We start from the raw sequence: 11,263 nt of genomic DNA, 5'->3' as shown, positions 1-11,263 counted from the left end.
TTGTCTACCTTTACCTCCCTAAATATGCACATAGTTTACTATGGTATGTGCATTCCTATTGCAATGCTCTATTCCCAAATAAACATCTTTTCTTTAGAGAACCTCTCTCTATTATTTAAGTTGACAATATAAAGATTATTTTAAGCTGAAGACATTTGAGATTCAACAGATACAGAAAGGAGCCCTCTCAGAGCTTCCGTTCTCTGATAAAAAGCAGAAACTTGTAAATGAGGGTGCCATAAATTTCCTCTTTGGAGCAGATTTCCTCCCATGAGAGAGACCAAGAGTTAGCCTACAATAAATCCCCCTCCAGTGTGGTTTCATGGCCAGGAAGAAGACAGAAAGACTACTAACAAACCAACATTATTACCAACTTTCTTGTCTCCTGTTTTTTGTTTTTTGTTTTTTTCCCCTAAAAACCTATTTGTCTTTCCTAAAGAAATCTATTTGTTTTTTCATGAGGAAACTTTTCTCCTTTCTCCCTTTCCCATATGAAGTTAAGAATGTAAGCCCCAAATTCTAACCACCACACCACACCCAGTGACTCCTCACTGAGCACTCATGTGTGCATTGCACACACAAACTGTCTTTTCTCCTGTGACTCTGTCTTTTGTCTGTCAAATTCACAGGTCCTGAGCTACTGAATGTAAGATAGTAAAGGAAAAGTTTTTCCTTCTCAATAGGCCAGTGGGAAGCACTGGCAGGAGATATGGCAGCATCTCTGGCTACATCTCCTCTAAGATCCCAGCTTCTGGGAGGCAGCCTCTCTGCAGCCTCAGCTCCTTGGGCAGGCTCCAAAGTGGTTAGCTCCTACCAATGGTGGTGGTTCTGGCTCCTGGCTTCCCAATACCACCTTTTCTCTTGCTCTTTCTAGTCCTATGGGTAGTAGCAGCCTCCTGCTCTTGCTAATATTTGGCTTGCCTCCTTGTCCTTTATTTGACTTTTCAATTCTCTCAACACTTTTCTATTTGGTTCCCTACATCAAATTCCCTCAACGAAATTATCTGAGATGGGCTCTGTTTTCCAAATAGGACACTCTCTGATAAAAGAGAGAGCCATGGCTTGGTCTTCCTCATCACCATCAGGGCCTTTCCAATGCCAGTCTTCCTTAAATTCTTTATAGGAACAGGAAATTAGTTAGTGTTTGGGGAATATAGAGAAGAAAATCTTTTTGCTTCTATCCTCCTAGCTTCAAGGGCTGAGGCCCGCAAATCAAACTGATAAAGGCAGACAAACAAGGAAGAAAAAACAGTTTAATTTATATATGTACAAATGAGAGAAAATATGACTCAAGGAGGTAGCCAGATGCTTGATGCTTGTATACAGACTAAGCTACACAAATAAAAGGGGCTTTGGGCTTCTGAGCAGAGGAAGCAAGTTATGGGAAGGGGAGGGGGGAAATGTAAGGTACAGAAGACTTGTCCTGTTATGCAGATAACACTCTCTGGGGGCGGGAGGGGTATGGAGGGGATAGGACTGATCTCCCTGGAGTAGCTCTGTCCTTGGTACAGAGACATCTTTACAAATGGAAGTGTCCTTCAAAAATATAAAATTTTTTACAAAAAAAATTTACTTACTTTGTGGTATGGTTTGGATTTTTGTCCCCTCCCAAATCTCGTTGAATTGGAGGAGGGTCCTGGTGGGAGGCGATTGGATCATGGGGGCAGATTTCCCCCTTGCTGGTCTTGTGATAGTGAGTTCTCAGGAGATCTGATTGTTTAAAAGTGATGTGGCACCTCCCCTCCTTCTCCTGCCACCATGTGAAGAAGGTACTTGCTTCCCTTTCCAACATGATGGTACATTTCTTGAGGCCTCCCAGTCATGTTTCCTGTTAAGCCTGCAGAACTGTGAGTCAATTAAACCTCTTTTCTTTATAAATTATCCAGCCTCAGGTAGTACTTTATAGCCATGTGAGAACAGACTAACACAGAAAATTGGTACCAGGAGTGATGCGCTGCTATAAAGATCCCTGAAAAGGCAGAAACAATGCCGGGACTGGGTAATGGGCAGAGGTTGGCACAGTTTGGAGGGCTCAGAAGAAGACAGGACAATATGGGAAAGTTTGGAGCTTCCTAGAGACTTGTTGAATGGTTTTTGACAGAAATGCTGATGGTGATATGGGCAATGTAGTCCAGGCTGAGGTGGTCTCAAATGGAGATGAGGAACTTACTGAAAACTGAAGTAAAAGTCGCTCTTGCTATGCTTTAGCAAAAAGTCTGGTGGCATTTTGCCCTGCCTTAGAGATTTGTGGAAATTTGAACTTAAGAAAGACGATTTAGGGTATCTGGCAGGAGAAATTTTTAAGCAGCAAAGCATTCAAGATATGACTTGGCTGTTGGTAAAAGTGTATGTTCATATGGACGAACAAGGAAATTATCTGAAACTGTAAGCAGAGCGTAAAAGTTTGGAAAATTTGCAGCCCAGCCATGTGGTAGCCAGCCATTTTCTCGGGAGAAATTCCAGCCTGTTGTGGAAATTTTGATAAGTAAAGAGGAGCCAAATTTTAATAGCCTTTTAAAAGTTTTTTAGGAGAAAAAGTCTATAGGGCAATTCAGAGACCTCCATGGCAGCACCTCCCATCACAGACCTGGAAGCCTAGTAGGAAAAAATGGTTTAGTGGGTCAGGCCCAGGGCCCTGCTGCTCTGTGCAGCCTCAGGACATGGCATCCTGCATCCCAGCTGCTCCAGTTCCAGCTGTGGCTAAAAGGGGCCAAAGTAAAACTCTGGTCATGGCTTCAGAGGGTGCAAGCCCTAAGCCTTGGCAGCTTCCACATAGTATTGGCCTGTGGGTGCACAGATTTGGGAATTGAGGCTTGGGAATCTCCACCTAGATTTCAGAGTATGGATGGAAATGCCTGGATGTCCAGGACAGACGTCTACTGCAGGTTGGGGGGGTGCCCTCATGAAGAACCTCTTCTAGGGCAGTGCAGAGGGGAAATGTGGTGTTGGAGCCCCCACACAGAGTCCCCACTGGGGCACTGCCTAGTGGAGCCGTGAGAAGAGGGCCACTGTCCTTCACACCCCAGAACGGTAGATCTACTGACAGCTTGCACCGTGTGCCTGGAAAAACCACAGGCACTAAACTCCAGCCCTGGAAGCAGCCATGCAGGATGTACCATGCAGAGCCACAGAGGCAGAGCTGCCCAAGGCCTTGGGAGCCCACCTCTTGCATCAGTATGACCTGGATGTGAGACATGGAGTCAAAGGAGATTATTCTGGAGCTGTAAGATCTAATGACTGCCCTGCTAAGTTTCAGACTTGCATGGGGCCTGTAGCCCATTTGTTTTGGCTAATTTCTCCCATTTGGAATGGCAGCATTTACCCAATACCTGTACCCCCAATGTATCTTGGAAGTAACTGTTTGATTTTACAGGCTGATAGATGGAAGGGACTTACCTTGTTTCAGGTAAGACTTTGGACCGTGGACTTCGGAGTTAATGCTGAAATGAGTAAAGAATGGGGGACTGTTGAGAACAGATAATTGTATTTTGCAATGTGAAAAGGACATGAGATTTGGGAGGGGACGGGGCAGAATGATATGGTTTGGATTTGTGTTCCCACCCAAATCTCATGTCAAATTGGAGGAGGAGCCTGGTGGGAGGTGATTGGATCATGGCGGCGGATTTCCCCCTTGCTCCTCTCATGATAGTGAGTAAGTTCTCATGAGATCTGATGGTTTAAAAAGTGTGGGGCACTTCCACCCCACTATCCTGCTGTCATTTAAGATGTGCCTGTCTTCCCCTTTGCCTTCCACCATGATTGGAAGATTCCTTAGTCCTCCCCAGCCATGTGGAACTGAGTCAATTAAACCTCTATTCTTTATAAATTACCCAGTCTCAGGTAGTTCTTTATAGCAGTGCAAAAACAGACTAATACACTTTGTTTTCAGGCAGTCATCAGGAGATAAAAAGCTTTTCCTGTATCTGCTGGCTCTTATTGTCTTTAGCTCAAAATAATTCATAAGCCAAAAAGGCATATTCTGGGGTGAGATATTCTGGTACCCTTTAAGGACAATGGGAGCTGGAAAAACAGTTGTTGGCCAGCAAAGGAAGGAACAATAGAGCTGTTTGGCCATGGTGTGTTTCCATAAATATGAGCGAGAAATGATACAGAGAAGGGAAAGATGAAGTCCAGAGAGCTAAGGGGGAAGAAACGGGCCTCGCTTCCAGAATCTGAACGCTGCAGAAAACCTTTCTCTCATTTTACTGTGGAAACCAGAAAGCCATCAATTTAAGACACAGGTAGATTACAGTTTGGTTCCTGTTTGAAGTTGTTTCATGACACCCATACTTTCTATTGAGGGTTTGCTGTGTGCTACAGAGGATATAAAGGTGAATCTAACAGGATGCAGTCCTAACGAAACATGCAGCTTAGCAGCAGAGATAAGGCATCCTCATAAATAACTGTATCAAAAGTGTTAAGAAGAGGAATTGAAGAGGAGAGGTAGGAACGTAGTGCTGGGGGAGATTAGAAGAGGATGTTAAAGGCGTGTGCTTCCACCTCCACCTCACTGACCCATTCAGAAAAAGGACGGCATGGGTGTCAGAGGCGATTGAACCAGAGTGACTTTATCTTTAATAGGAGACGGATAAAATAAGGCTGAGACATAGTCTGCTGCATTCCAATAGGTCAGGCATTCTTAGTCATAGGATGAGATAGGAGATTGGCAGAAGATACAGGTCACAGAGACCTTGCTGATAAAACAAGTCGTGGTAAAGAAGCCAGCTAAAATCCACCAAAACCAAGATGATGAGGAAAGTTACCTCTGGTCATCCTTACTGCTCATTATATGCTAATTACAATGTATTACCATGCTAAAAGACACTCCTACGGGTTTCATTACAGTTTACAAATGCCATGGCAACATCAGGAAGTTATCCCATATGGTCTAAAAAGGTGAGGAACCCTCAGTTCCAGGAATTGCCCACCTCTTTCCCAGAAAACTCATGAATAATCCATCCCTGTTTAGCATAAAATCAAGAAATACCTATAAGTATACTCAGTTGAGCAGCCCATGTCACTGCTCTGCCTATAGAGTAGCCATTCTTTTACTTTCTTAAAAAACTTGCTTTCACTTTACTATATGAACTTGTCCTGAATTCTTTCTTGTAGGAGGTCCAAGAACTCTCTGTTGGAGTCTGGATTGGGACCCCTTTTCAGTAACAAGGGAACCTGTGAGTGCTGTATACTAGTGGCACTCTAAGTTCTGCTAGAGAAAAAATTATTTGATGATCCTTGTTAAAACACAGTAAGTGACGGGGCTCAGGACATACCACTCCAAAATATGACTGCCAGAGTCCAGAATATGCCACCCCAAAATAGGCCTCTTTGGCATAAGGTTTATTTTGAGCTGGTTATTTTGAGAAACTGCAGACACAGGAGAAGTTCTGGAAAGTTACCCTTTTGTGTAAGAGAAATCTGAAGCTATAAAGGCAGTCTCCATTTTTAAGTGTGTCTCCCTCTCTGTACTAGGAAGAGAAGGAAGACTAAGTCTCTAGAGATGCTTAATCAATAAAGAAGGAAGGCATCAACTTAAATCTGCATAACAAATGTACCTTTGTTTAAGATGCTTTTTCTGGCCATCTTGTCTTAGCTGGCCATTCTCTCCATCCTTATTTCTTTGTTTCAGAGAATAATGACATTCAAGCCTGAGGTTTTAAAATCTTTCTTTGAGATCTACTCTAGAGATTTACTCATTTCTCTGGTTATCTCCTGTGTTACAGGAGGTACACATGTTATTAAACTTCCATTTGTTTCTCTCTTGTTAATCTGTCTTTTGTTACAGGGAGCACCAGCTAAGAGCTCATGAAGGTTGGAGGAGAGCATTATTTTTCCTCCCCTACATAAAGAGAGGCAAAATGCCCTCAGGATTTGTTTTTTTCACCCCACAAGCTGAGAACTAAATTGACATAAGAGGGATCAACAGGAGAAAAGCATACAAAAAATTTAGTACAGTTTTACATGGCACAGAGGACTTCATAAGGAAATGAAAATCCAGACATTGCTAGAGATGAACACTTATATAAAGAATTAAACAAAGAGTAGTAAATTGTGAAAATGCGATGCAGCAAAGGGTATTGGGTAGTGCAGTGGCTAGGAAGATTGGTCTATGAGATTGGTTTGTTCAGATTCCCCTCAGCCTCAACTTCCCATCCTTGATGATAAGAATGATACTTTCCTTCTGGAATAGGGAGAATATCCCACATGTGGGAACTTCATCTCCTGCTTTTAGGAAACAGAAGGAAGGTCAGAGTGATCTTCTTGCATCTGCCATTTTTTGAGTGCCTCTAACTCAAAATACTCAATATGCCAAAGCATATTGTAGGGTGGCAGGTTCTTAACCCCTTCATAAGGCAGACTTTATTCAGGACCATTCATATACGTTTAGGGACCACTGCAATGGGATTTTTCAGTAGTGGGGAGAGATTGGGCTCAACTCCAAATATACCATGGGCAAGTGGGAATTTAGAGCCAAGGAACAGGGTATGGGTCAGTGGATGGAAAATTATTAAAAGAAAACACGCAGGGTAAGGGGGGTTCTGGCTAAACTAGCCTAACAGGATTCTTGCTGAAGTCAGGCCAGGGTCATCAGGCATCATCTGGGGGTGTTACAGAACCCAACTGGGGTTGCCTGGCACAGCAAAGCCAATCACTGAAATTAGTACAATGGCATAGGGGAGAAAAAGTAATTCTCCTCACTTGTCGTAAGGTTCACAGTTGACACCTATAGCAAAAACAGGCCAGGCATGGTGGCTCCTAGCACATAGGTGTAATCCTAGCACTTTGGGAGGATGAAGTGGGTGAATCGCTTGGGCCCAGGAATTCGATTTCAGCCTGGGCAATATAGCAAGATCTTGCAAGAAAGAAGAAAGAAATGAGAAGGGAAGGGAAGGGAAACGAAAGGAAAAGCAGCAGAGGGGAGGGGAGTGGAGGGGAGGGGAGAGAAGGGGAGGAACAAGGTAGGGGAGGGGAGGAGAGGAGAGGAAAAGGGAAAGGAAAGTAGAAGGAAAAGGAAAGGCACCTGGAAAGGATTTTCTGAACTTTCCCTGAAGCAGATCATAAGACCTTATATATGAGAGGTACCCTCCATACACCAAGAGAAATGGAACATCCTTATTTTCAAAGACAAAGAGACACAGAGAAGAATCTGAAAAGCAAGACTTGCTGTTTCCCCTGGTTTACTGCCATTAGATCATACTCTTTGCTCTATTATATTTCTCCATGACTGTCCACTCTTTATCAAACCTAGCATAAAAATACTCAGGTTTACTCCATTTCTTTAGGTCTTCATTTCCTTGTGAAGGCTCCCCTGTCAAATTTATATTAAGTAAATGTGGATGCCTTTCTCTTGTTAATCTATCTTTTGCTACAGGGCCCCCCAGCCAAGGAACCTAAGATGAGGGGAAGGAAAGATATTTTTTCCCCTTTACAGTGCTAAGGTTGAAAAACCCCGGCCTAGGCAATTAGGAAAGTGAGTATGTTTCTGCTGCTTTGCCAAAAAGGAAAACTGTATACTTGACATTTGCTGAATTACCTTTTATCCCTCATTATCTAACACGAATTCAGTTGATTAACTAACCCCAGAGTATGTGTAAGGGTGAATAAAAAACTTAATTCTTCCTGTTGAAAATAAGAGACCCACCTCTCTACTTTGCCCTTTTTTTTTTTAAGAATTTCTCTCAGCCCTTTTCAAATGTATGTACGTTTTTTAAATAGCTAAATAAGCCTCTTTCCAGGCTCATGATTCAGGAATGTTTTCTCAAGGACCTGGGAGTCATTTCTTTGAAAGGTAATCATCAAGGAAGATAACACCCTATCTTCCCAGTCTCCTGGGAGGAGATGGGCTAACTGGCTAAACCTGACTCCAGTTTGCAAATCACCTGCCTAATGTGATGGGTTATGTCCAGCTAGCTGTATGTCAGTGGATTTCTTTCTGTCTTGCAATCTCTTTAGCAGATTGTCTGAGCTGAGCATCACATTCTGGTTTAATGCTTATTTAATCATAGCACTGTTTTCTTTCTTCTCTTTGTAGAGAAGTTTTCTGAAACGGGAGTTTTTTTTTTTTATTTTTACTTATATTGCCCAAACAAATGCCATTTTACTTACAATGGTTAAAGTGCAAGATCTGTCAGAGATGTGGACACACACATTTCTTCATGGTTTCATGATGGGCTCTTTGACCAAATTATTATTATTTTTTCTTTTTCTTTTTCTTTTCATTTAACAGATGAGGAAACTGAACACAAAGTTATTCTTATTTTCTTATTTAATCTTGATTGGTTTAAGATCAAGTTCTCTGTTGTTTAAATGTTCTTAGAAAGCTATTATGTTATGTAAATGTTCTTAAAGAACTATTATATATAAGAAATCAAATGTACATATAAATGAACATATATATAAATGTTATTAGAAAGCTATTATATACTAGCTCAGAAAGCTACTATATCTGTTATAATTTGGTTAAAGACCAAATTATAATATATATTAGTATTATTTTCAAATAAATTATATGTGATCTTAAAATCACCTTTGTTTCAAAAAAAGGGGCAACTGAAGAATGATGAGGTTCATAAGTATGGAAAGAAGGCTTTATTTTTCATAAACGGTTGCAGCCTGCAAGTGGCCATTTTGATAGGCTGAAAAGCATAATCTCCCATCAGAAGCCAGGAACAAGCACTTCAAGGGTGAGAAGAATAAGACAGGAATTTATGCTGAAGTGGGTGGCCAAATACACATATTCAATAAGCTATAGGAGGAGTCATGAATATTTATAAAATGAGAAATGCATGTGCAATTGACCTTCATGCCTCTTGTCACACCAAGTGTCAGGTTCCAGCCCATGCTGAGGTCCAAGGGGAGTGGGTGGATGGGTGGCAGATAGCTGAAAGAACACTCAGGGGGCTGTAGGCAGGTAAAATATGGTTTTATTCAGCAGCTCTCTTACACTGTTCCTTTGTCTCAACTGTCTGCTCCAGCTGCATCCCTTTTCAGCAGTCAGCTCTGCAGCTCTTGTCACTCCTGCACTTACAGCTGCATTCCATGGCACACTTGCTGGTTTCTGGCTCCCCCCATGTCCATCTGCAAGATGGTTGGCTCTCCCTACAGGGTCAGGAGCTTCACTCTCTCCCTCTGAGTGTATGCCCCATGTACAGTGTCTGCAGGGCAGCTGTAGCTTTTACAAACAATAGTGGCTTTAAGCCAAGTATAAGCTTACGCACATGCGTTATACAAGTGGAGTTGTGTGCCGTGCTCCAAACTTGCTGAGTCATGCTGGCCTGCACGTCTGCCTCGGCCTATTCTTGACCAAAGCACATCCATTTACCTTACACCTCTCCATGAGACCCATGTTCAAAAATGGTGGCCTTAGCATGATCCCAGGGTGAAGTTTTTGGGCCTCTGATGTCAAAAGGTGAAACAGGCCAGGTGTGTTGGCTCAAACCTGTAGTACCAACACTTTGGGAGGCCAAGATGGGCAGATCACTTAAGCCTAGGAATTTAAGACCAGCCTGGGCAACATGACAAAACCCCATTTCTACAAAAAATACAAAAATTAGCTGGGGAGACTGCAGTGAGCTGTGATCATGCCACTACACTATAGCCTGGGAAACAGAGTGAATGAGAACAACAAGAAAACAAAAAAAACCAAAAAAAAAAAAATGTGAAACTGAGACATGAAAATCCTCACTGCACATCCTCCTTAGGCTGGCAAGAACCACACCATGGTGGAAGCCAACTTCTGGTGCCGTGTTTTCTCACCAGGTCCCTGTGACAAGGAAGTGGCAGTGACGGCCATGACACAGAAGCACTACCTTGAAGCTTCAGAGCAGGAACTGCACAACAGCTGCCAGGGCCAAGCCTGCTATCTCCTATGATAAGAGCACTTTTGAAGAAACATGTCCATATTGTTTGCAGTTGTTGATTCTGGATAACTTTTGAGTGTGTCTCAAAGCCAAAGCCACATTGATACCCAAAATACAGAAACTGATTAATCAAGAAGCATGAAATTATACACTCAGTTTTAAAGAAGTAAAAATTGTGAAAAAGTTCAGAGACTCCAAAAGTGTATTGTTGATTACTTGTAAAACATGCCACAGAACAGTGAAACATCATGGTAAGAGCAGAAGCTTTCTATTAGCATTGAAGAGCAATCCTAGTACTCCTACAAATAAACTCAGCCTGAAGACACCAAAGAGAAGGACTGCAAACCCAAATCATGAGATGTCTGATTCCAAAGGCAAGAGCCCAATATTGATTTCAGAACACCTACGTCTGGAGAGTTAGTATCTTCTTGCTCCTCAAAGAATGTGGGCAAAACAAAGAAACGTTTCTCTCAGTGAAATGTTGGCTCCCTCTTGGCTCCCTCCCAGTTTGGGGAAATGCTTTTCTACATAATTCCAGGTTTTTCTTGTAAAAAATATTCCTTAGTCAGAATGAATCTCAAAATAATCCGTAGGTAGACTTCAGAAATTTCTTATCTTCTCTGAAGGGTGGACTTTGACAATAAGAAATGCCTGATGTCAGTCAGTTCTAAAACTAAAGTTAGTGAGACAACTTTTTAAACTTGTATTTATTTTTTGAACACATGGAAACTTGATCTGAGTGAAAAACAACAACAAAAAAGAACCGGCCCATGGTTGGTGATCTCTTATCATGAAGGAATGCTGGTTTGTTGTTTTGTGGAAACTGCAAAAGGGACGGTCAGTGTCAGGGTGTTGGTTAAACGAAGGGTGGAGTGAATCTTTCCAAAGGGCTGGTTTCTGTTTACTCCTTAGGGAAAAAATTCTAATGGTGGTTAGCGAGGGAGGGGGTATAATGAGGCATGATATGGTTTGGCTGTGTCTCCCCACCAAATCTCAACTTCAATTGTATCTCCCAGAATTCCCAGGTGTTGTGGGAGGGACCCAGGAGGAGGTAATCGAATCATGGGGGCCAGTCTTTCCCATGCTATGCTATTCTTGTGATAGTGAATACATCTCACAAGATCTGATGGGTTTATCAGGGGTTCCACTTTAGCTTTTTTTTTTTTTTTTTTTTTTGAGATGGAGTCTAGCTTTGTCACCCAGGCTGGAGTGCAGTAGCACAGTCTCGGCTCACTGCAACCTCCACCTTCCGGGTTCAAGCAATTCTCCTGCATCAGCCTCCCGAGTAGCTGGCATTACAGGCACCCACCACCACGCCCAGCTAATTTTTGTAGTTTTAGTAGAGACGGGGTTTCACTATGTTGGCCAGGCTGGTCTTGAACTCCTGACCTCATGATCTGCCC

At 42.4% G+C, this 11,263-nt stretch overlaps 1 pseudogene; it reads left to right on the top strand.

Annotated features, from left to right (window-relative positions):
- The first annotated feature begins 9,505 nt into the window (after positions 1-9,505).
- Positions 9,506-10,994, top strand: LOC103235902 (UPF0711 protein C18orf21-like; annotated as a pseudogene).
- The last annotated feature ends 269 nt before the right edge of the window (positions 10,995-11,263 follow it).

This window comes from Chlorocebus sabaeus, chromosome 7, assembly GCF_047675955.1.
Source record: "Chlorocebus sabaeus isolate Y175 chromosome 7, mChlSab1.0.hap1, whole genome shotgun sequence".
Lineage (NCBI taxonomy): Eukaryota > Metazoa > Chordata > Mammalia > Primates > Cercopithecidae > Chlorocebus > Chlorocebus sabaeus.
Note: the sequence above shows the minus strand (reverse complement) of the source record. Positions and strands in the feature narration are given on the sequence as shown.